The sequence below is a fragment of the Pezoporus occidentalis genome, unplaced genomic scaffold (genome assembly GCF_034315485.1).
Source record: "Pezoporus occidentalis ecotype Australia unplaced genomic scaffold, CSIRO_AGI_Poc_V1 ctg31, whole genome shotgun sequence".
NCBI classification, from domain to species: Eukaryota; Metazoa; Chordata; class Aves; order Psittaciformes; family Psittacidae; genus Pezoporus; species Pezoporus occidentalis.
In genome coordinates, this window is record NW_026915052.1 from 734201 (window position 1) to 760662 (window position 26462).

A 26462-nucleotide genomic window follows, 5' to 3' on the forward strand; every position below is an offset into this window, starting at 1 on the left:
CCTGCTCATAATGTCACTGTTGCTGGCCTTAGTATCAACAGAGATAATGGTGGAGTAGCCCTCTGGGTGACCTGATGTGGTACCCCACTGTCCTTGTCCTGGGCAATGTGCAAACACGGAACAGTCAGTTCCTCCAACCCCGCCTCTACCCCCCTAGATCTTGCAATCTAAATATAAGACACAGTAAAACAGACTTATAGAGGGAATCATGGAAAACAACACCCCAGGGTGAGTCAGCATGACTGACAATGTGCCCATCTATTTTTTTCCTGGATGTTGCTGGTTGCTTCAGGACAAGCCCAAAACCATGAATGCAAATCCTCTCAGGTAAAATGATTTGCACCCACTTCTCAATATTCCTCACCTTACATTCTTGAAGTATTGCCTCTGGGCTAACACTTCTCTGGTGCCAGATTTGGAGGGAATCAGCAGTTTCACTGCTGTTGTGGCCAAAGAGGAACAATAGTATAATCCTTAGGAATCCTGCTTTGGATTGAAGTAGGCATCCACATGGCCAAGAAGATGTGCACCACAGTCTTCTGTTCTATAAAACAGATACATGCACTGCAAAGTTTGAGCCAGACACAAAACAGATTATCTCCTTTGCCAATGGAATAAAATGACCTCTTCAGTCTGGACACTCACAGCCATGTTCTGTTTTAGATTACATAAGCGTTTGTAGAAATGGACATAAGCATCTAGAACTAAGACTTTTCCAGACTTCTATTTATTGGCATATATTAACTGGTCTTGGTTCAGTCCTGCTTTAACATAGGATTATTTTCAGTTTTGCAGCACAGTGGATTGCATGTACTGAATATGCCTGGAAGAATAATATTAGGCAAGGAACTTTAATCAGTTCAATATCCTTTTTGTTCTTTTTCTTCCAAGTGTAAAAATGTAATTGCCTGAAGACTGTAAGAAGCAGTCTTGAAAAAAGAGTGCGTATGGCTTAACATTAGTCTTGATTAAAATAAAGCCTCCAATATTGTTTTATGACTGTGTTTGTATAACATATGACTTTCCATAGGAGACATTAAACATTACTTGTTTATCTATTTAAAGCAGGGCATTCTGTTATTCATTACACGCAAACAATATGTGAATACACTGGCATATTTATTGTTAAGGTCAATACAATGATAGGGTTTGATCACCTTTTTTTTTGTTGCTTAGGAAAGAAAACAAAATACTTACAAAACCTGGGTTAATTTTTTTCTTTGCTTCTGACACCACTGCTATGTGCTCTAAGCATGTATTCAGTAGTGGGCCAGGCTACCAAATACATAAATTACAGTAGGGCAAGGAAGACAGTATCAGGGTCTGATTTCATACAGATCTCAACATGATTCTCAATCATGTATTGGTAATTGACCACTTTCCTTAGAAATCTTTACTACAGAAATGCTTGTCTAACCAGCAACTTTCAAAACTAATAAGATAGTGTGCCCTTTCAGTTACCATTCAGTGATAATCTGCAGGATGTTTTGTGTCTTTAGAAACATATATATATATATATGTATATATATATGATATAGACATGCTGTTCCAAGTGTATAGCGTATTTCCTAGGAAAACATCTAAGAAACATTCTTAAGTAAATGCTTTAATTTATGTAGATGTTTAAATTTTTACATCAATGTGGATGAATGTAAGCTCATATAAGCCTTACTGATACAATCTAATGTTTTCATATTTTGTATAGCCTTTGTGAAGCAAGGCATGCTGAGCACCCTATAGTGTATAAATGATGATATGAAGTACCCATATTACAACTCTTCAACTTCTTAATTGCTACCATTTAAAATAAAATGTATAAGCCTAAAGGATGGATGTAATATCATAAATTATCAGGACAGTCCAGCTGGTTGAATTCGCTTTCCTAATGGTTTGAAAAGATCCTCTGGTTTGGTCAGCCTCTGAAAGGCCCTGTTGGAATACATCTCAGTCCATGCCTCAGTAGCTCCTTTCTCTTGCATTCTGAGCCTGCATGATTTCCCCCTAACGTCAATGGAAATTAGTGTGTTTGCCGTCTGGCAGCAAATGCAAACCACGACTGTTGAATTAGATGGGAGTAGAAAGTGCACCAGTCCTTATATTTCTGGAAAATTCTGACATCATGTTCTGGCATCCTTCTCCCACAGTTAGGGATGATGAGATGAGGGGAGTGAATGGGCTTACGAGAAGTAATAGCTTGTAGGAACCTTTCAGTAGCTTCCTGTGCAGCCATACATAGAACAACCTTATTGCAAACAAGATGAAGAATTTGTGCTGATATGCTAAGGGAAGCCAGAGTCACAGATTTCTCAGGGAAATCCAAAGTAATTTGATTCAATAAAATATATTTGGCCTGCCCCAGACAGACTTATATGTACTCATAATTGCCTGTTATACATACTTGTCCTCCATCCCACCCCAGGGGTACTGTGAGATAGCAAGAAACAAAAGCTTCCTCTCTGTAAAGGCTTTTTTACTTCTCCTACCAGCAGGTGCTGTTGCTGTGCTAAACAGGGATAACACAGTGGAGCCTAGTGAAATGTCATCCCAGTGCTGGCTGCTCCTATCACAGGCTCCCATCTTCCAAATTGTCTTTTATCAGCATGGAAGGCAGTGATGTAAGTCTGGAGAAGACACCCCAACATACCTACCAGCATACAGAAGACACACATGAAGCCATGAGTCTAGTTCAGTCTCATTTGAGTTTTTCTGTTCTCATTATTAGCCTTTGCAATTATTGTTAGTTTCACTTAATGTGTTCCATCTGTACTCCTTTTAGCACTTGCTTCTAAATTATTGCATTGCACTTACCACTAATAGATATCAGGTGGACTTCATCTTTTGCAGCATTTCATATAATCCCTTCTGTATTTGAGACTAGACCATTTGTTGAGTTTTACTGGTGTCAATTAAAAATCTGACTTTAAAGACATTTGGTTAAGATAGTACAGAAGGCTCTGTGTGGACAGTCATATTTTGGATTATTTGTAAATCACTTAAAATAGGCTTAAACTAAACTAACTAAACCAGAAGGATGTCCAAATGGAGGTTGGCACCAGTTTAATTAAACTGCAGCGACTATGTATATAAACAAGGCTTAAATCTGCAGACCGTAAATTACTTTTGACTGTGACATTACTCATTCCGTTTTACACCATCACAGGAGAAGTTCAGTTGCTCCTGTATTCAGCCAAAATGTGGATGTCACTCCACAGTAGATTTTGATGAGCCCCATATGCATATACATAGAACCTACACTAAATAGAGGAAATATGACAGCATTGCCATTAAGTAACCTTGACTATATGACAGTACAGTTTCTTATGCAAAGCACTGGTGAAAATTCAATTGCATCTAGACACTCAAGTACACTATTTTGTAGAATGAGTATGTACTGAATCTATCCTGTCTTCTTTAATGTCAATTGATTATTCATGAACACTCGGTGTTATTAAAAATATTGCAAATATGTTTTGGTAAGCATATTTCATACTCATCTGATCAAATATTTGTTTCATCTCTTGAATCTATGACTATTATGTGAACTCATTGCCAGTTAAGTATTCCCTGTAGCAGTGGTCAGGTGTCATATGAAAGTTAAGTCAAAAAGCTATAATTTTCATTCTTAACTTTAGTCATATGATATTCTATTAATTAAAGACACTGTGGCCTTGCAATGTGAGAATAATGACAGACTGGTGTGCCAGGCAAACCTGAATTTCAATGTTTCTCTCTTACAGTGCATCACAAATTGAAGTTGTGGAAACAAGCTGTCTTATTTAGCAGTGTACTGAATTTAATAGAAACACATATGCAGTGAAAGCTAAACAAGTGCTTAAGTATCTCAGTGAAACAGTGCTTCCTGGACTGGAGAATTTTCTTTCATTCTTTCTTCCTTCCCCTTTAGTTTCTCTCTTACTCCCTCCAGTTACTTTTCCTCAAAGCTTCCCATATTAATTTTTAGTATTGGAAGCATCACTATTGATGTAAACGTCTCCACTATATTATGCATGGAAAGTGATTTAGGGGAAATTGAGCTTATTTTCTAATTCATATTTCATCTACAGCACTAAACAATGCCTGGTTTTTGCCTGGTACTGTCTTATACCACTTGAGAGAATTGGTACCTGCAACCTCTTTTGTGAAGCTTGACCTTGCCTTATGTATTCAAAGAGGTCCCTTAAACAGATTCTATCCTTTATGCACAGAAGAGTTAGTGCACATAAAAGTGAAAAATAAAGTAAGTTGACTCAATAAGATTCATCAATGATTTTTTACTGGAGGTTCCTATTCCTCCAATTCTATTTCCCAAGAAAATGGATCTGAAGGACAAAAAAGGCCTGGAGCATTCCTATTGTACCTTAACCATGGAATAATTTTATTTAGTTTCAATTCTGTCATGCCTAAAGGCAACTTCTTTTTTCCAAAAGAAAGGAAAAGGATTCTTCATGAAAATTCATGGAATCACAGAATCATATAATGGTTTGGGCTGGGAGGGACCTTAAAGATCCTCTGGTTCCAACCCTTCCACCATGGGCAGGGACACCTTCTACTAAATGAGTTTCCTCAAAGCCTCATCCAACCTGGCCAACCTCAAAGCTGTATGTTAAAATCAGGGTTTCAGTGTGTCTCTTTGCATTTTTGGTGTCTTTTTTTTTTTATTTGTTTGTTTTCCCTGTTCTTGCTGCTGCTTTTTACTCAGACTCAGTTGAGCATGGTATTTAATAATTTAGCATGATATTTAATGGATGGGAGTACTCATGAGTTCAAGGCCAGGCATTTGCTGAAGTAGTTGGTTCCACTGGGGCTGTATCACCTTAGTTTATTGTAAGGAAGCCGGGGACTGTATCAGACACAGTTGAAGATTAAGAAATCTTCTGTAGAGGCAAGCAGTCCTATAAAATCCATTGCTGGAAAATTATTAAGTTTCTTTGTGTGTGTGTTGTTTTGTTTTTTTTTTTTTTCCCCAGGAATACTACTCTTATTAATGATGCATTGATTTGCTCTCTACTGACACAATACTTAACCATGTATATTTTTTTATACTTCTCTAGCAGAAACCTACACCATTCTTTGCTAATGTTTTGCACCTTAAGAAGGCCTCACCATAAGGTCATAAAGCACACAGGCAAATGCTGATGTTTCCTAAAAATATCTTGACATATTCACAATTCTGGAAAAATAATTTCTGTCAGCAGAAAACATAAATAGTCATTCTCTAAAGAAGATTAATCTCTGGCTTGATTCAAGGAGGATTGATTTTCTCCCTATGCCTTCAAGACTCTACAGAGCTTCAAAAACTCACAGAGGTTTAGAAAAGGAAGCAAACTGCTCTGGATGAGAAGACAATGTAATACATTACATGCCAGGTTGTGTCTCACTGGAGAAAAACTACTTGGTTCCTACTGACTCATGTGCTTAAGCGATTTATCTGTGCTTCATAAAGAGCAATAAACTACCTCTTGTTGATTCTGAGGCACCTGGCTGAATTCTTGGGCAGGGGCAATTGTAGGTTACAGGTAGTCCTGGAGTCATCTTGTGGTTATGGAACTTGACTGGGATTCAGAAATTCTGGGTTCAGTTCCCAGTAATGCCACAGACTCTTTAGGGTATGCCATTAAATCTCTTTGTACCTCATTTCTCAGTCCAGAATTAGCCTTTGCCTTGGGAAGTTACTATCTTTGCTAAATAATGATGGCCTGACACTCTGTTTACAGGGCTCACTAATACTACATCAAGTTTTTTTTACATAAAGTCTTCCCAAGTTTCTTCCCTACTCCCATTTCAACAGGAAATTTTAGCTGAGGAAGAAACACCAAAAAGCTGATATCAGAACAAAGTTAAGGTCTCATCTGTGCTTACAGAACTGTTTGAGTAAGCAGTATCCCGGACGTTTGGAGTCAGTTCTGCATGTCTGACTGCGACTGATCCCATCCAGTAGAGAAGTCTTCAGAGGCTACAGGCAAATCACTTTATTTCATTTTCACCAGCTGCAATATAGGGCTACTAATGCACTTAAGAGAGAGGTGTTTAGAGGATTAATTAGGTAGGGTCAAATATGGCACTAACTCATAGTCCACATAACTGGGAACTAGGCAGATTGGGGAGGAAGAAGGAGGAGATACACAGTAACGGGACCTCCTGCAGACGCAGTGCTTATGGAAGGCATGATGTACTGACACTCTGCAAGGGCACAGCTGCCATGCCACCACCAAAAACAGGATTGTGCTTGTGCTAGCTCTGCTGATCAGGGTCCATTCCTGCTTCTAGAATGAGCTAGCATTGGCAGCCAGGCAGAATTAGCAGGTTTCAACGTCCCATATAACTGGTCTGCTTGGTTCTCACCTGTACTCACAAGGTGAAAAAGACCTATGCTGTCCTCTTACCCTACTGTCTTGCAGAAAAGCCTCTGCTCTTTAGAAAAGCAATGAAGATAAAAAAGTCAGCACTGCTGGCTCTATATATTTTGTGGTGGTAGAGGAAGGAGAGGAGATCTCTGATTTCTCTCCAACTTTGTTTATTTAGATTGGGTACACAATAAACCATTCTGCTCAGGATGTTATTTTTCTCTATGGGGGCTGTCTTACAGTGCAGCCTTGCTTAGATAAGTCACTCACATAATAATAGGTGATGAACTGGCAATGCAATGACATTCACTAACCAGAGCTCTCTCATTTCACTACTCCAAGGGGTAGCCAATTCTAAGAACAGTCCTGCCTATCAAACATCCATTCCCTGGAATTGCTGTTTTTTTAAAAACATATGCCCAGAATGAACCACGTTAAATACAAACATATAGCAGGGAGTCCAATTTTACTGTGGAAACACATCCTTGTTATACCATTATTTACATAGCATTTTCCATGCTAGCTACACATACCCTAGTGCAGCACTGAAAAACAAGGCTTTTGTGCTAGTCATCTTAGAAAAGCTAAAATGTTAAACAAGCACACTAGAGTACTTTTATCTGGTTTGTAAAAGAATTCTTCTATGGGCTTTACATAAATCTGACTTCAGGATGAAACATTTATCTACCAAAGAAGTATTTAATAAACAGAGCATGTTATACTTATCTCTCTTGCTATCTATACAGCTACATTTAATTTGTGGCCTTGTCTGTTCTTTGATGCAGATTACCTACACAGGAAACAGCTCTAGCTATTTTTTAAAATGTCCTTTACGTGTAAATAGTCAATTGTACATACTGTTACCTTAACACAACTACAGCATGAAGGTGGTATTCCTTAAATTAAGATAGTTATAATAAAGTTATAGAACAGCCACTGCTAGTACAGTGGGAAGACTATTCATCCAAGCTACTAGACAAAAAAAAATGAATAAACATCCCCCTGATAGAAATCAGGTATGTTCAGTTCCAAAAGGTCTATTTTACAAAATCTTTTATTTGATAAAACTACAATATAATTTTATTTATGGTCTCACAGGAAATGTAGTTATCTTTAATCAAGTAACAGAAAATCCTACCTGTTAAACATTGAATGTATAAAGGAAAACAAAGCATGAATCATTTAGTAATTTTTAATTATTTAATGATAATACAACTGAGTCTCCTCAAAAGAATATTGATCTCTCTCCTCTGCCATGTCATAGTGACCTCAATAAATGTATTCATTTTTTGTGCTTGTAATTACTTACAGACCTGCTTAACCCCTTGCAGAATGCGAAGGTGTGTTAAAGACAAACCACTGAAGACAATGGGACAAATCATATTCATCAAGTCAAGCATGAATCTAAGCTTTTCCAGGTTCAAAGCCTAAAACTGTGTTTAGTTCTGTTCTGGCACTGGATGGGTAGGAGTGAAGAGACTTTAATATTGTCAGCTTTATTTAATTAAGAACAATGGCTACGTATTGACTGAATAATAAAAAAGCAGCAGCTCAGCAGTATTTACATGCTTTGCTTTCCTTCTCAAAGCCTAATATATCTGAACACTATGAAAGTGTAAATGCATAAATTTTACTAACTGTTTCTTTAAAAGGAAGGGCCAAATTTATTGCCCTTCACACATCAGAAATCTATACCTATAGAAACGCACCTCAAAACTCTGGGACTGATTTTTACTTATAATAAGGCATTTTATTCCACTCTGGCAATACATAAGGAGACTTCTAGTGAATGTGAATGTATTTTTTTAGCAGCTAAGTACTATAGAATGTGTTTTCTGAATATGAGTTGAGAACACTTATTTTAATTTGGTCTCATTGGCCCTTTTTAACTAATGAACTTTGCCCGCTTTGGACAAATCCTGTCCTATGCAGTGTGATAAAATTTACATTTTTCTTGGTGAGTTTACAAAGTGGTGGATTTTTGATCTAGGGAAAATAATAAATTAAAAAAGAATTTAAATGGCCAGTATGAGCTGTGTTTTCCTCTTCTGCCTGCTTCAGTAGCCAAAGTATTTCAGCTTGCACATCTTAACACTAACCTTAAGGATAAGATATCTCTCAAGCCTGAAAACTTGTACTTCTGACACATAATTGACTTATAAACCAGGCATTACCACTGAAAGTTTTGAGTTGGTTTCAGGTTCTCTCTTCTGGTTCTCTTTTTCATTTTAATTCTCTCTCTGGAGAGAATATTAAAACAATTTAGGTTTGGGAGACTGTGCTAAAATCAATTGGAAGAGATACTTATATGAAACTTGCTGCAAATTCTAGGTGCTTTCTTCATAAAAAGAGACTGAAAAATGGGCCCCAGGCCCACCCTACATAGGAAATCCCAGAAGCAGCAGTGCAGACTTCATTTTCTTAGGGACATGGAAGATAGCACAAGAGTTCAGTCTGCATATGTTGTCTAATATATGAGAAATCTTGGAGTCCTGATAGCCTTAATCCCTGCCACAAAAGTGTATAAAATTTCACAGCTAAGCTGCCAGAAAAGCCAAGACCACACCAGGAAAGCCGTCTGCTTACAAGAAGATACCTGCCAGGTCTTGTCTGCCAAAGCCTGGACTAATGAATGAATACACAATATCCCAATCAATCAAACTGGATTTGTCTTTGCCCCAGGTCTAGGTGAGGTCTGGTATGAGGTGACCATATCTGTCAAGCATGCAGTAGTTGTGGCCAAGAAACTGTCTGTACATTTATGCATTTATCAAGGCAAATATGAATAGAAGTCTGTTTTTTAACTAAATGTAGTATATACACACACTGGCTGCATGTATCTAAATGTATAGTCATACTAAGAGTTAGAAGGACATATCTACAAACATACACTGCCCAATTTAGGTATGACTGTACACAGATACCTATACACACATAGTCCTTTTCTTCTCAACTGTTTTTTTGTTCAAAAAGATTTCAGTCTCGCATGTTTTTCAGTACAAGCACTAGAACTGCGATTACATGAAACACTGAAAAACTCCAAACCACAGATTTCTTTTTTTAACTGTAGTGGAAATTCTTGTTTCTAGGGTTTTAATCCTCCGTCATAGTCATTGTCATCTGTTGGATAAATAGACTGCATTTTCACAAATATTTGTATTTGCACTAGAAAAAGTAAAGGTATAGTGTGACAATAAGGTAACAACTTATTTAGTCCTCACAGCCATGTTAGAGATTGTAGTGACTATTTTAATGTCTAGGGGTTCAGTCTGACAACAGTGGCAGACTTGATGGCTGCTCTCATGCACAGGGGCTACACGAAGCAGTAAGAGGATCTCACCCAAGGGTGTTAACCGTTTGTTTCAACCTAGGTGTGCTGAAGCTGATGATTAGTCCCCACTTCCTGGGAACATGCTTCTGGGCACAGAACAGGGTAGATGAGTCAGAGAGTGGTCTGATAAAAGGTAAAATGGTCATGGAGTAATCACAGATAAATTATTGCCTGAGGGATGGGAAGATACTTAAACGAAGTGATTGTAGCCAGATATGTTGGTGAGGTAAGGAGAAGGCATGACAATAGAGTACCTTCCCACTCTGCCATCCTTCACTAATTCTAATCTATCCCTGCATCTGTCCTAGATCCAAGGTGGTCTAATGACACAATATACAGTGCCTCATTGCCAGCCTAGGCGTTAGCAGAAGAGAGCTATAGCATAAGGCTTTGGGGATCCAGGGCTTGCTGACTCATGCTCACTGCAATTCAAAACTGCCTTGGCTGATGCACGCTTCATAAGGCTGTCCTCTAGCTACAGTAAGAGATATGACCCACATCTTCTTTAAAAGTTTAGAATTACTTCAAACAATTCATTGAAAATACAAAGCCAACTGGAGCAGCATGAACACTTTAGAAATTTAAGTTAGAAGTTTCTACTTTGAAGCAATAGCTATCAGGGTTCTAAATGCTATTGCACTCCCACTCCTGTTGTACTATTGCAGGGTCCTGAGTGGTCAATATTACAGGGTCCTGGGTGCTCAATATTGCAGGTCCTCACTCCTACCTGGGAGCTTGGTTCCCCTAGTCTCAGGATCAGTGTAGATGTGGTGCAATGTCTGTTCTGCAGTCTTAGTGGAGGCCAGTTCCTCCTTACTTGAGAACCACCTTTAAGCTCAGGCCCTCACCTTTGTCTCCTTCCTGAGCTATACTGACTTGACTTTCTGGCTTGACTTTGGACCTGCCTCACTATAGGGACTTGAGGAAGATTACCGGACTTTAGTTGGACCCAGAAACCTTACCTGAAGCTGTTCTTGCTTGGATGCTGTAAGACTGCCCCCCACATTGACGAGGCTTCTGCCCCACCTGTGTTGAATCAGGTCCCAGCTCCCAATTCCCCTCTGCTATCAGAGTGGCCTGCTCTTGCTGCTGCTTGGAGGTCAAAGAGGGTCTGCACAGGGGTTTCAGTGGGACCCTTTAGGCCAGTGCTGAGAACTTTAGGAGTTTTAGAGTTATACTCTTTAATTAAAAAAATCTAAACCATTGCTTCATAGTATACATACAGAGAATGATTGTAATACTACATGTGCTAGGCAGTGCCTCTGAAGCTATGCCTACATATGCTGCTCTCCAGAGAAAGCCTGCTGAATATCAGAGGTCATTTTAATGCAAATACTACTATTTCAAAGACACGAAGATTTTCAGGGATTTAGAATCATTATCAAGAAATAAAAGCTGTACAGTGACTGGAGCAGTTGGGCTGACCCTTGAAAACCAAAGTTCAAGACTTCATGTAGCTACATACTACTCTATGACCTTGAGGTGGTTGCAATCACTTCATGTAATGTGAGTCAGCTAAGTCTATACTTCCCATGCAGTCAGCAAAGGGAAATCTGCACCCCTAAAGGAAGAATCATCTTGTCTCAACAGAACCAGAATCTATTACCCAGTTTAGGTGGCTGATGGCCCTTGAGAATCATAAAAAGAGTCTAGAAAAGCAGATTAAACTGATCTTTAGATTATGAAAGTTAGGTGAGACAGTTTCTCCTCTGTAAAATGGGGATAATTTCCTGAGCCTATTACATAATAAGAAGTGATTAATAAGGAATATGACAGGTTTAGTTTAGGTTGCCTCCATTTTAAAATATACCATAGGTACTGTAGGGGGGGAACATTGTGTGCCCCATGCATTTTGAGCACATAGTATGGGCTGTGTGCCATGTCCTGTTGATTTCCCTTGCTGCTCACCTATTGATTTGTAATAACTTCATTGACATTGTTTTGGATGCTAAAGCTCCTGTGGAATCACCTCCAAGTACACTTTCATATTAAAAAGAGGGTCTGTTCTCCCCTAACTATTTAGATGTAACTTCTATTAACATTAATGAGAGTTATACATATTCATTGAAGGGAGAATAGTCCCTGAGGGTATCATACGGATGGCCCTTCAATAGTCTGTGGCTTTCTGTGGGACTTTGTACAGTATGGCACACAACGTAATGGGTCCATTGACTTTGTATCACTCTAGGTCACTAGATCTAATATGATGTTAACAGAAAGCTTCTCATTAAGATCCTAATTGTGTGTGTGGTAACAAGACACACACTATATCTTCCATATTGCTACTTCCAAACCACTACAATGCATTCTCTCATAGGAACAATAGACGAGTGACCAGATCAAGTGACCTCTGCTACATGTTAGCAGTACTCATAAATCCTAATCTCTCAAATTCAACCTCTTTTGGCACTAGAAGAACATTTTAAATCTAGATGCTTCAATCCTGAATCTGAGAGAGAAGCGCATTAAAGTAGTGCTGATACAGGTATCAGCTCAAATGCATTTTCCATGGCTCTACCTAGGATGGATTAAAATGTTGGGCCTTGTGATCAAAGAACAGTGAATGAAAGTGTGAGACTTGTCTCTGTCCTCTAATTGCATGAACTCAAAGTGTTTGCTTCTTTTTCGTTCAGACTCTGCAGTGTCTAACACACTATATTTGGGGCTGCAGGTGATGTTTCCCAAACTACCTATATTATGTAAATGAACTGCTAAAACAACTGAAGTGTCTGATCATCATCAGTCTGAAAGTGGAACAATCAAAACTACAGAAGCTGAGCAGCAGAGCAGCTCCCTGCAATTATGTGTTTTGAAGGAATACATTGATTTGACGTTCCAAAGAAGTCAGAGATGTCTGATCTGATTTCCTAATGTAATTCGTAGAAGTAAAAAAGGCAAATTAAACATTTGCCTACACACATCATGTTTACAAGTGTTCAAAGTATTTCCCCAAAACTTTGCAGTCTCACCTGTACTATTTTTTGAGACTTGTTCACTGTCTTGAGTTTGAAAACAAATTCAGAAACATGTTCCAACTCAGCTTGCTTTGCTTTTGTGGATCTCTTTGTATTTCAGTGCTTCTGTGTGTTTGTGTGTGTTTAATGAATGCACAGATGCAGAAAAAGAACAAAAAAAAAAATAAATTTCTCCCACAGGACGCATGAATACGGCATTAAGCAAAGCTGTTTTGCCATGTATCCTCAAAGCTACAGGAAGGTGAAATAGATGTAATATGGATTTCTGCAGCGTATCAATTCATTCTGCAGTGAGCTGAGCAAATAATTTGAAATACATAAATCATCCAATGAATATATCTTCTTTTTCTGCTCATGAAAAATCCACAAGCAAAACTTACTTGCAACAAAAGGTTTTGGTGTTAAAAATATACCAAACTGGGACTTCTTTCAGTTACCCCATGTGTTTTCTACTCTTGTGGGACTTTCACATTTCTAAGGACCAGCAATAAACAGGTCACACCACTCCATGACACTGTCTTGTCCTTACTCATATCTTTTATATAACCAAACTTATTACCATCTATCCACTTAAAGGGAATATCCATTGACAGGAGAAGTAAAACATCTTGGTATTCTCACACTATGCTTTCTTATCATGCTCTGCTATTTATTTGCTTAGTTACACATATGTCTGCGTACCTTGCTGAACAAGGGCCACAAGGAAAAATGTAAATATTTTAAAACCTTTCTGGGTTAATCATGAACAGCTGTCTCCAAATATTCCATAGACAGTATTCAAGATGTGTAACTGAGTTACGAGTGCTTCCATAAGTTACATGGTACTGTTTTGCTCCTTGGTGAATGAGCAATCTCCTATGGGACTACTCATGCACGTGAATGCCTGCATGTGACTTACTTTGAAATTTGCTGGCCATGAACTTTCAAGAAAATTAAGCTCCACCATGTGATTGTTTCCTAAATTTGCAAACGAAAGTGAGAATGAACGTGGTCCAAGAGGTTGAGCTGATGAGTGACAAGGAACCTCACCAAGAGGCTTTTTAGCAAAATCCTCAATTTGTGTTTTCCCCCAGCCCCGGCAGAGCTGGCAGCAGGTAGGGGCCTTGGCTTTCAGAGTACAAATGTTTCATTTGATATAAGCTGTTGTTTCAAATGCAGCTACAGCAGAATGAGGGTTTTGCGTGAGTACTTTTATTTGCCAGTAATGCAACTTCAGATCAATCAAGTACTGAGAAATGAGTGCCTCAGACGGTTTGGGCATTCCTCAGTTTATTTTCTGAAACCAGCTTGGGTTTATGATATCTATGTAAAAAAAGCTTATATGGTAGTAGATGTGCTTTTGAGGCAGGAAGAGAATTCTTCTTTTCAGATAATTATTCTTAAGGTTAATTTATTTCAGTAATCTGACCAGGACATTTGAGTGATGGGTAGGTGGGCAGTAAAATATTCCTCCCACACTTGACAAGTGTCCATACATGCAGAAATAGTCTCATTTTTCCAAACTGATACAGCCTTTATCTTCTTCCAATGTCCTGAGGAACATGCTGGGAAACAAGTGTAACTGAAAATGAAATAGAGAACTGCTGCAATTAAATGTAATTTTAAGTGGCATGAAATTAAGCAAACCAAGAGTAAGAAAATAAACAGAATGGCCCCAGATTTTCCTTAGTGTAAGTTCCCCAACTTCAGTAGAGTTACATGAAAAATAGATTTGTACTCACTGCCTTTCTCTCTGCGCCTGAATTCTTGATGTCAGCTTAAAAAGGAGAGTAAGTGAGAGGGAGAGAGAAAGAGAGAGAGAAGTGTACGGAAATTAACGTTTCAGCTTTCAGAAATGTACATTTAATGAAAAGTTTGAAAATTACCAACTTTTCATGCCCCAAACAGTTACTGAAAAAGATCTGTGTTTGCAACCTTGTTGGCAGTCAGGCTGTCTTGGGCAGCAGTAATTTTCAGTCAGAGGATTGCCATAAAAGCCTGAAAACCCACAGAGCTAATAGAAAACAGACAGAGAAAGTGAAGTCTAAACCAGGAATTCATAGGCAGAGGCTTCCAAGCTCTGTTCAGCTGTGTGAGGTCTGGCTGAGTCACGCACTGCCACAGATTGGACCGGTACATCTAGAATAGCACCAGGCTGAAGAACTTGGCATGTGAAGTCTAGGGTTAGGCTCCAAACACTTTCCTGGTGAGATTTCATCCAATGGAGTATACTAGCCAGCAGTCTCCTTGCCTGCTAGAGAGCATCCCTGTTTTTAATTCTCTGCCCCTCTGTGTTTAAGTTCCCATAAATATCATGGGAATTAATTTGTTCATGTCCCTGCTCTAAAGTGAGGCAGTGCTATATGCATGATGCATCTTTATGCTTTTAGAGACTTTCTAGTGTGTAAATCAGTCACTGTGGACTGATACAGCAAACCTTTGGGGAGTGCTACAAGACGAGTAGTGAAAGAAGACATGCTGAGAAATGAGGGGAAGGACACAGGTATGATTGCATTAACATATAAACAGACAGAATAATATCAGTATGAGTAACTTACTGGAAGAAAACATTTTCCTCTAGATTTGTTTTCTTTGCAAGCTGTTGGGAAATATTTTAAATTAAATGCAACACTCCCACTGATAAGTAAGAAGCATAAGAAAACTGAAAGTTCTTGATGCCGTTTAGTTAAGGACCAGACAACCCCATTTGACTAAATCCTTTGCCTTAGATGATGCTATATGTGCTCTATTTTTGTTTTGTTTTTTTTAGACACCATTTCCCACCCTAATGAGGAGTAGGAGGAAACCTTTATGCTTGTACAGAACGTATAACAACCCCACTTCTGGCCACCATGTTGTGGCCCTAATTCTGCTCTTCTTCCTCTAGCAGCACCTGTCTGGAGCAAGTGGTTGGCAGGCTGACTTTGACTAACTTTCTTTTGTCACTGTCTGCAACCCTTGACAGTGCTGCTCATCTCTTAAGCCTGTTTGCATGGTTTAGGACTCTTGACATCACTGCAGTACAGGCAAGAGGAAAAGGGCAAGTACAAAAAAAGAAAAAAAGTAAAGTAAATATAGGTGTCGGTGAGCTTGGTTAGGCAGGCTAAAACCAACCACCTAACAAAAGGGTGGTGGAAAGATTATTAAAACAAAGGGTATTTTTGTTTTTAAAATAGAGATGAAGTAGAAGGGAAAACAAAAGCAAAAAAAAAAACAAACAAGACAAACAAATAAACCATCAAAAAAAAACCAAACCAAGATGAGCTCTATCTAGAAACACCTGCAGATTCTTACAATGAGAGCAGTGTAATGAGCTGGGTGCTGCCTTGGAAATGGAAACACAAATGGGAAAGGGTCATGGCTGGGAATAGAGACTTCAGGGCACACTTGCTCCCCCAGGCAGATAGCATTCAGATGTGAGGTATTTGGCTGGCTCCTACATCTATACTGCACTGGGGTAAACCTCAGATACAGACCAGTTCCAATTTTGAGAAAGTTCAGATCCCCATTTGCCTTCCTGGCTTCAAACTATCCACAATAACAGAGACTGTCATGAGGAGAACTGTTTTAGTGCACTCTAGCTACAGGAAAACTAGCTAATTTAGCATCCTGTATGTGTGCAACAATTTTCAGAGCCTCAGAAAGGTCTAAAAATTAGAATTAATATGAAGACTTCTAGGTGTGTTTTTTTATTGATAAATGGCAAATCTAGTAGCACTTAAAAAGCATTGAAGGGTGAATCCCTAAAACTGTGGAGGTTTCATAAATTCGGTTTGGATATAGCTCTAAAAATTCAGCTCATGTGAATGGAAGCTCCAAAATATCTGTGTCAACCTAGCATGACAGATGCTTGGAGGATAGGATTTTTTTGAGTCTGCATTAGCAGCAAAAGGACAGGATCTTTTTTATGCTGAATGATCCTTTACTTGCGTAAGTGAGGCAGTGTTTACCTGAGCTCTCACAATGGTTTTGACTTAGTTTGGTATTTGGATTAGTTCTTATTTTATCTGGCTGCCCTTATGAAAAATACATTTACAATTTTTTCTCTGCACTACAGAACTATGTGGCTTCACTAGGGAGCCTGGTAGCCTGATAGTCTGTCTCTGGGCACATTTAATATTTTTGAAGAGCTTTTCTGGATAGCTGGCAATTGAGGGCAGTTTTCATGGACAACAAAATCCTGAAATCAATAGTGAGCTTTTTATCAAAAGCAGATCATCTCTTTGACTGGTGCCTTCTTCCGCTATATGCTGGAAAATCCCTTTGTCAGGTTTTTATTTTAGTTTAGGGTGGCAGAGATGCTAATGTTAGAGTTAACCTGGCTGTCACCCTGGTAAGACTTAGAGTTAACAGTTGTTAACCCAGAAGTTTGAGATAGGTTATTCTTGCTTTAAACACAGGGTGGGAGGGTCATCTTGGTAAGATCTGGGGTTCTTTTGATGTGTGTTGGTCACTTCAACAGCAAAGAATTTCATAAATATACAGGGCAATGTGAACTCCAGCTCCGGACATTAAAATGTTTTTAGGTGGAATTAATACTGTGTCAACATATGGCTCAAGCTAGAATATGTCCTGTGCACTGAAAGACTTTTTATTGGCTTTTACCATCCAGTCTTGCAGCAGTGCAATATGTATCAATAATTTCAGCTTGCTAATACAAAGGTAGGAAGGTAGGATTTACTCTTCTATAGTTTTTTTTATTTCCCTTCTTGGAAAGATTAGCCCTATGAACTCAGTAGATACAGGAATAGTGCCTGAAGCTGTACAGGGGTGTGGATGAAGATAGTGGGAAAGTGCAGAGGAGTTCTGCTTTCCCACTCCCTACAAGACAGGGTGGACGCAAACTTGAATTGTATTTTTGCCTCCTGAGAAGAGTCCACTATGAAGGAAAATGCCTGGAATGGTTTATTCTGTTCACCTAAAAAAAAGACAAGACTAAATCAGCTGGGTTCAGGCTTTTTCTCCCCTCAGGAAGTTCCATGGTTAAAAAAAGAAAATAAAAAACTGCTTAGTCCCTCAAACCTGAAAGCCAAGATATTCACACACAGCATGGGCCAAATCCTGAAGGTTTTTATGATATGCTTCTGCTGCATGGGGACACCAAACACAGGACGAATCTCCACACGTGCACTGCAGAGAAAATCTCTGTGGCAGCTGTTTGCATTGTCTCACAAAGGGAAGAATTTTGGGGCTTGAATCAGTAGCTTTGAACAGCACACGAAAGCACTGGAGCCAGTGGCGGAGTGGGGAGCAACAGGTAGTGTCCACTAGTCCTCAGCCCACAGCCTGTGGCAGCTAAGCCATGGGCCAGGTTTGTGGTTTGGAGGCCCCAGAGCTCTAGGGACTTAGGATTCCTTTCTCTCCAGCTTGCGGTGCTTCAGACAACAGAGCTTTTCAGTCTCTACCCCATTTCTCAGGATTTGATTATGAACTAATTAGAAGGCAATTTTCTCTAAGGCAGTATCCTTTGATTACACTGTGAAAACACACTGCAATGTTGGGGTTTTCGCCCCTCCCTTTATGCAGAATTTTTTGTCTTCAAACATATGTAATATCTGCTTGGGTTTTTTCTTGGACTTGCATTTCAGTGGCATCACAGTAAGGCTGCCTACAGAAGTCCAGTAACTTTCTTATGCTCTGCAGCCTAAGTGGAAGCCTCAGTTGGGCAAGTTTAAAATGAAAAGTTCTGGTGCTTGTTACAATAGCAAAACCTTTTAATAGCACCAGAGAGGCAGGGGAACTTCACCAGATAACTAAATCCATTGATCTTTAATCCTTTGGGCCATACTTACTGTGGAAGACTTGCATGCATGGCTTCAATCCAGAACCACACGCTGCCAAAAAACGCTTAGTACGTTAGCAGCCAACAAAAATGTAAGAGGTCTGCTCTGCATGTGGGAAACAACATAAAAAGAAGTGACTTTTTAGCTTAGTCTGACAAACGTTAGCATATAACACTGATATTAAAATGAAATGGCAGAAATTCTCAATCATATCTTGGATGTAGGGGGACTTATATGTGCTAATTAAAAGGGACTGGGTGGCACTTTAGGCTTCTCTGTTGTAAGTTTCTTCTCAAGTACTCTAGTTCAAAACCTTCCTCAGGGAACAAGCTGCTATTAATGTGCATTTCTTGCAGGCTGAAACATTAAAAAGAGAGTTCTACTGAAGGCAGATGCATTTCCTCTTCTATTTAGACACAAATACAGATGTTATTCATATCAAATATATATTATTCTCTGTCTCTGGTGACTGATCTTAAGGAACTATAAAAACTAGCTAAATATATTTATGGCTTTATAGCAGTGCCCATACCCAGATAACTCTTAATGCACTTCTCTATAAATATCAATTAATAATGCTCATCAGAGATAGTCTGTGTTAAATAAAAGTTCATGTTATGCCTTCCAGGTACCACTGACAGTCTCAGAGACTTCGTAAATTTTTAAAATAATACCACAAAGTCATATTGGCCCTTGTGGTTTTCACTGCATACTTGGTACTTTCCACTTTTCACACACACGTACACATCCCATATACATCATATAAACTCTACTTTTCAGAGTGTTTTTCAGAAAAAAAAATCTCGGTGTGTGTCAAAGGACTTACAAATGGAATTCTTTTGGAGCAGAGAACAGCAACAGCTGTATCAACTGGCAATCATTGATTTTTGTTTGTACCAGGACAACATAAAAATCACATAGATTCCCCCAGTCTACAGCATTTAGAGATATTTCTTCCAGGCAAGTTCCAGCTTTCTGAGGGCTGGTGCAACTCCTATGCCTGTGTCACCTTCTTCAAATTTTTGAATGATTCAGTCTAGAACTTATATGAGCAAGTAAGACTTGTGTGCTTGTAGGTACAAATTGGGCATGTTTAAACCAAATTCTGAGAAAACATTTTTCACTCAAGGTCCAGCCGCTGTTCATATCCACCTTCTAACTCTATCACACAGGCAAAAACCTTTGACCAAGCAGAAGGTTTGAGCCATACCCAGGAGAAAGCATGGCCTGATCTTCCTGGCATGGGCCCAAGGCAAACCACAGCCTGCTCTATGAATGTGCAGGGCTCCTTCATACAGCGTACATAACCTGTGGTTCACAGCAGCTATGTCAGCTCTGGTGCCCTTCCAGAAATGGTTTGGAGGTTGAAGGCTGCAAGGAATGTAGTATTTATGTGTCACCTGAGCTTGGATCACCCTTGGACTGCACCATTCTGCGATAGATGTGTCCAGTGTCTGCTGATGGGAATGTGCAGTGCTGAGCCAGGGAATACACCAAGCTTTACCCTGTTGCCTAAGCCAAGACTTCAGAGTGCTTTGTAAAGGCCTGTTTCAGATGCCTCACTTCCTAAATCCAGCACAAGATGACAGCTTTGTAGAGCCAGTGAAATCAAGGAGGAGAGACAATCAACAACTTGCAAGCTGGGCCTTTTTAGTCAGACTTTTGGTAATGTATCTGTAAATTAGAATGGAGCCACTAGGCACCACTGTGGAACATGTCATCTGCCTCAACTTTCTGGGAATTAGACAGTTCACAGAGCAAATGTAAGCTATTAATATCCTGTATTCATAATGGCTACATTTCTTCACTTTTCTTGTACTACTGAAAAACCCTACAATAATCTCCAGTCCTAATTCTACCAGATCCCTTTCTTCTAGTTTACAATAATGTGATATTACCATATCCTCTGGAAGTCGGGGGCACTGACAGAATGCACTCCAGCACTGCATGTTCTACCATACCACAGCACAATAGGACGCCATTACTGTGAACCAAGTCTGTTCAATCTTGTTATGTACTTCCAGAGCCAAATCCTGCTTGATTTACTCATGAAAAAATCCCATTGAATTCAGCGGGCATTTTGCCTGAGAGGGGAGCAGTGAAGAGCTCTCCCTTGTCTTTTTTCAGGCATTTCCTTGAAAAGAGGTGTAAACATTCATGATGCTGAATTCCCACTGGGCAACACAGGTCCATGTATCTTCTCAGGAGAGCTCCCGTAACCCCTAGGAAAAATTAATCAGGTGACTAAGAAACTGTGGTTTCAGGTTTATTTTTTCTTTTGTTAATCCATTAAAGCAGAGCTTCAACCAAATGCTTCCTTTTATAAACTGTTTTGATTTTCAAGGTTTTTATTGACTTTAGATAAATACTACTAGTTGATTCTGAAAGCAGAGCATCTAAAAACAACAGAGAAACATTTTTTTTGTTCACCCAAAAGCTGCAAGGTGCCAGGAAGTCATCCTGAAACAGCAGCGTGTTTGTGCTACCGTCCTTCAGACCAGTTTCCTCTCTCCAGTTTATAATAAGATTTTAGTCCAAACAGGGCAAGTGATATGTTGGGGGTGGGAGGTGGGAGGGAAATCAAAGCTTTTAAAAAGTGCCAGTAACTGAGGGATATTCAAACTGACCTGTTGAAAACTCAGGGTATTTTCACTTTCTGCTTTGTTTAATCTAAAATGTTCACATGACTTGTTTGATCAGTTATTACAATCCTCATAAAATACAAATGAACCTATTAATGCACGAACTGTACCTAGATAATGATCCATCAGCCCTTCCTTTTGAACCCCAAGATCTGACCTGATGAATGCACATTGATTTTGTATGACAGAATAATTTATCAGATTTCTGGCAGAGCTCCAGAGATGAAACTCTAGATTAGATTATGAACTTGACATACCTGAGTGAACAATTGATAACAATCCCTCAAGAACATTTGAATGTTTTCACACATGGGTTTCAGCAAAATTAGTCCTAAGATTATGTCTCTGATTCTTTCTCCCACCAGACTTAACATAAGGACTAAAATGGTCGATTTGAGACTTCACTACACTCTTTTCAGTTTATTTCTTCTGTGCTTTTACAATGATTTCCAAACCTTTGGTGCTTGCTGCTCACTCAAGAGCCTAAACAGTAGCAGTCAGCCATAAATCTGTTTCTTTTCCCAATAGCCACAAGAGTTTAAAACCAGGAAATCCTCCTTCAAAGTTTTTAATGACTCTTTCAGAAGGTCGTCACCACCTCTAGACATACTGTTGGTGATGCATTTTCCAATTCATGATACCTAAGAAATTATGAGTGGCTGTTGCCGCTTAATTATCATCTCCACCACCTGCCAGATAAACCAGGATAAATTCTCCTGGAAGGCATGTCTAAGGCACATGAAAAACAACAAGGTGGTTGGTGACAGCCAGCATGGCTTCACTAGGGGGAAATCCTGCCTGACCAATTTGGTGGCCTTCCATGACAGGGCTACAGAACTGACGGACAGGGGTAGAGCAGTTGATGACATCTGCCTGGACTTGTGCACAACACTGACCCACACGACATCCTTTTCTCTAAATTGGAGATACATCAATTTGATGGATGGACCACTCGGTGGATAAAGAACTGGGTGGATGGCTGCATGAAAAGTATTGTGGTCAATGGCTCAATATCCAGCTGGAGACCAGTAATGAGTGGTGTCCTTCAGGGATCAGTGCTGGGATCGGTCTTGTTTAACATCTTTGTCGCTGACATGGACAGTGGGATTGAGTGCACCCTCAGCAAGTTTGCCAATGACACCAAGCTGTGTGGTTCGGTTGATACGCTGGAGGGAAGCAATGCCATCCAGAGGGACCTCGACACCCTTGTGAGGTGGGCTGATGCCAACCTCATGAAGTTTAACCATGATAAGTGCAAGGTCCTACACCTGGCTCAGAGCAATCCCAGGCACAGCTCCAGGTTGGGCAAAGAAGAGATTCAGAGCAGCCCTGCGGAGAAAGACTTGGGGGCATTGGTTGATGAGAAAATGAACATGAGCCGCAGTGTGTGCTCACAGCCCAGAAAACCAACCATATCCTAGGCTGCATCAAAAGGAGTGTGACCAGCAGGTTGAAGGAGGTGACCCTGCCCCTCTGCTCTTGTGAGACCTCACCTGGAGTATTGTGTGCAGTTCTGGTGTCCTCAACATAAAAAGGACATGGAACTGTTGGAACAAGTCCAGAGGAGGGCCACGAGGATGATCAGGGGACTGGAGCACCTCCCGTATGAAGACAGGCTGAGAAAGTTGGGGCTGTTCAGCCTGGAGAAGAGAAAGCTTTGTGGAGACCTCATAGCAGCCTTCTGGTATCTGAAAGAAGGCTACAAGGATGCTGGAGAGGGACACTTCATTAGAGACTTTAGTGACAGGACAAGGGGTAATGGGTTAAAACTTAAACAGGGGAAGTTTAGATTGGATATAAGGAAGAAAGTCTTTCCTGTTAGGGTGGTGAGGCACTGGAATGGGTTGCCCAAGGAAGCTGTGAATTCTCCATCCCTGGCAGTGTTCAAGGCCAGGTTGGACAGAGCCTTGGGTGAGATGGTTTAGTGTGAGGTGTCCCTGCCCATGGCAGGGGGGCTGGAACTAGATGATCTTAAGGTCCTTTCCAACCCTAACTACTCTATGATTCTAGATATATATTGGTTTCAAAGGGAGATTTTTCGTCAGTTTTTCCTTAGGTTGTAGGTATGTGAGTCCACCCTTTCACTGGACTCAGTATCCTCCAGCTGTTTCTCTAGAGTGCTGTGACGCATGTACAGAGTCAGCAGGATTGCCCTGCTTGGAAAGTTAATGGATAAATTATATTCCTCCTCCCTGTTCATCTCTTCTGATGTTTGAGTGAATGGTTGCAGCAGTAATAATTACTTAACATGAACTTATATAAAGGAGGCATGTAGCATGACATTACACCAGCATGGTTATAAAGTGCCACAGTTTTATAGGAAATTATGTACTAAAGATATTAACAAACAAGAAAATAAGAGGATGTTGTCCTCTTCACTCAGATTGTTCAAATTAACTCCATGTCACTGAAATTCCACATATAACAGAATAGCAACTCACTAAGGTTTTTGTTGTTGTTTTGGATTTCATTTTTCTTAACTATGTGAGGGGGAGATACTTACATCATAATCAGTGAGCAGGGTTTCAGGGATTTGCAAGAATATACAAGAAGTTCTTGGCATCCCATTTATTTAAGCTGCAGTTTTATTGTCTTTTAAAACTGAAGGTAGTAACTTTCATTACACGATTAAGAAAAACTGTATTTCTTATAACTTCTGGAAGTCATGGAAAATTTCTCACTGTAGGTTGGATGAGCTTTTGAGAGGGATCTCAGGCATTGATCAGCATGGCCACCCCATGAGTTACCTTAAATTGTAAGAGGTCCAACTCCTGAAGACATTTAGACTGACTAAAATACACTTGGCTCGCATGCTTATTACATAGCCAATAGGGAATTAAGCTACTGAAGCATTCAAGAACACATATCCAACACAAAATGTAAGTGTTACCATAGGAGATGTTTTTTTTTTTTTGCTTACATTAGCCAACTAGGACAACAAGGTGTGCTGATACATGCATTAACCCTTGCTATATTGCCCTGCGCTTGCAAGCATAACCTGGTGTTGCTGAATGGAAAAGATCAGCTATGGTGGAAAACAAACCTTGATTTTGCTGGATAGACACTCCCTCACAAGCCTTGCAGGGGAAGCACTATTTGCATCAGGACATTTCCATAACCATTTCTACAGCTGTGTATGATGCTGTTCTTGGTTCTAACTGGCTTAAACAGCTCACTGAAATCAGGGTGGAAAAGTAACTTTTCTTTCATTTTTTTAAAGCATTGACAGTGGCAATGTAGCTGATGGTTGTGCATTGGTAAAGCTCTTAAATATGCTTTAGTTTAATACCACAACACCAGCTGTATGTACAGCTCTTCTGTTAAACAGTCAAGTAAATCCTAACCTGAGGTCAGTATCCTTAATTTCCACGAGGGTGTATAACAATGAGTTCTTCTTTTTTTTTTTCTTTTTTTTTTTTTTTTTTTTTTCTTTAAACTGGTGAACTGTGACAGAGTTATTTTGCAACTTAACAAGTCTGCAAATTATTCTCATTTCCACTTTGTCATTACTCCTCACTGAGCTGATTTAACTAGTGTTAGGTACAAAACACTTTAGCAAGGTAAGGTTTGTATATTCACAAAGCTAGATTAATGCACAAGAGTAATTTCTGGCATTGGTTAAACATCTCTATCACTGAACTTCATGAAAGTAGGACTGATGAGTTCAACTATTAGGTGCTGAAGTGTAGAGCAAAAAGAGCCGATGTCTTTCATGTGATAACTGAAATCATTTCAATTCATTTCCTTCTTGGTTGGACAGAAACATGTTTTCAATAGTGAAGAAATCTTGAGGGAATCCATTGACCTAACCAGTCATATAACGCAAGAAGTTAATGGACAAAAATGATATTCATCTTCAGTTTATAATAGCATTTTCTTTTCACAGAATCCTAAACCATACAAAAGTGAAGTATATAAGAGCAACTGCTACTCTGGTAGATACATGACCTTTGTTTTACGTGACAATTATTGTGTTGGTGGAAAAACAAAATTAAAAAAAAACCACAAATTTTTATGCTAAGATAATAAATTATAAATTATGAAAGTCTAAGGCACTAAGCAACTTGTAAGCAACAGTCCTGTCTCTTAGCAACAAGCCAGGGAAAGCAGCTTGTTGATACGAATAGAGCAGACAGGATTGTTTTGCAATGATTACCACCAAGGAACTAAGAACAACATTTTAACACCTGCCTCAGGGCACTTCTGCACCTAGCTATCCATCTCTCCAGTGGCCCACAAAGACTGGGCTGGATGCCAAGCGGCTTCTGAGTCCTGCCTCCTTACCAGAGCTGGCCCACTGCAACTAAAAGGACCCCAGGGGAAAGATCAAAGTGGGGGAGTTCAGGTGTGTTGCACACTTGTGCCTGCTTCTATTTCTTTAAATGCAATTTTACAAAAAATGAGTGATCATTAGTGTAAATGTTTATTTTTTTTCTCTCTCTTTGCACCTTTAGTGGTGTGTGTCTAATATGTAGTTAGCATTATGAATGAATGCAGACAAGTATTTGATATGAAGCCAACAATCGTTTTCTGTAGTTTCATTCTTAAATATCCAGTGTCAAAAGTTGGAGAAACAGTTCAATCAGAAGCATCTAGTTATTATTTCACCACTGTGCTGGTTTCAGAAACATACAAAGAAAATATTTCCAGAAATCAAGTGCAGCAGAATCAGTTTGTTGAGTCCCTGGACTAACATTAGAGGTGGCTCATTCATTCTCCCAGGTAGAACATTATGACAGTGAAGGGAAGGTGTCGTAAAGGAAGGATAGTAAAAGTTAAGAAAAAAAGGTTGATGTGAAATCCAGGCAAACAAGACAAAAAAATTTTAGGAGAGGAGCAAAAATGAAAGATGGGATGGAAAGGAAATAAAATGGTGTGAAGGTGAGAAGAGCAGGGAAACGAAACATAGAAATGGGACAGTGGAGAAAAAGAGAAAGAAAATAACAGGAAGACGCACTCAGCGTTGCTGTCGGTAGAAGCAATTTCCCTTACAGAAAAGAGTGCAGGGAGAACAGCTAAAAGGAGAATTTAATTGTGATCTGCTGGAAATCCATCACTGACTCATGAGACCTGGCAATTCTTCCAGTCCACTCTAAGCCCTAAGTGAGTTGGAGCACTGATCAAAGCCTACAGGCCAGCTTAGCCTATAACTCCATCTATCTCCACATTATACCTGGATTTATTAAGCAATGCAACTGTGCTAAGCATGTTTCTATCAATGTAGCTTTCCCAGTGCTGGCTGGAATGCACATGTATCAAATTTATCTGTACTTTTTTTTTTTTTTTTTTTTTACTCTGGACCAAACTGCCCTATATGTGCTAAGGAGTATTGGAGTTGAGTCAGAATATATTTATTTAGCACAAGCCATTGGCTTGGAGGCCAGACTCTCATTGCAGAAAGACATGTT

At 39.5% G+C, this 26462-nt stretch overlaps 1 long non-coding RNA gene across 1 annotated transcript in view; it reads right to left on the reverse strand.

The window, feature by feature from the left end:
• The window catches only part of LOC134168337 (uncharacterized), a 41726-nt gene extending 15945 nt beyond the window's left edge, over positions 1–25781 (reverse strand). The window contains exons 1-2 of the long non-coding RNA XR_009966500.1: positions 24098–25781; positions 365–544 (exon numbers count right to left, since the gene is read on the reverse strand). This is a non-coding gene — a long non-coding RNA (uncharacterized LOC134168337). The remainder of the gene's footprint in view (positions 1–364; positions 545–24097) is intronic.
• Positions 25782–26462: the final 681 nt, after the last annotated feature.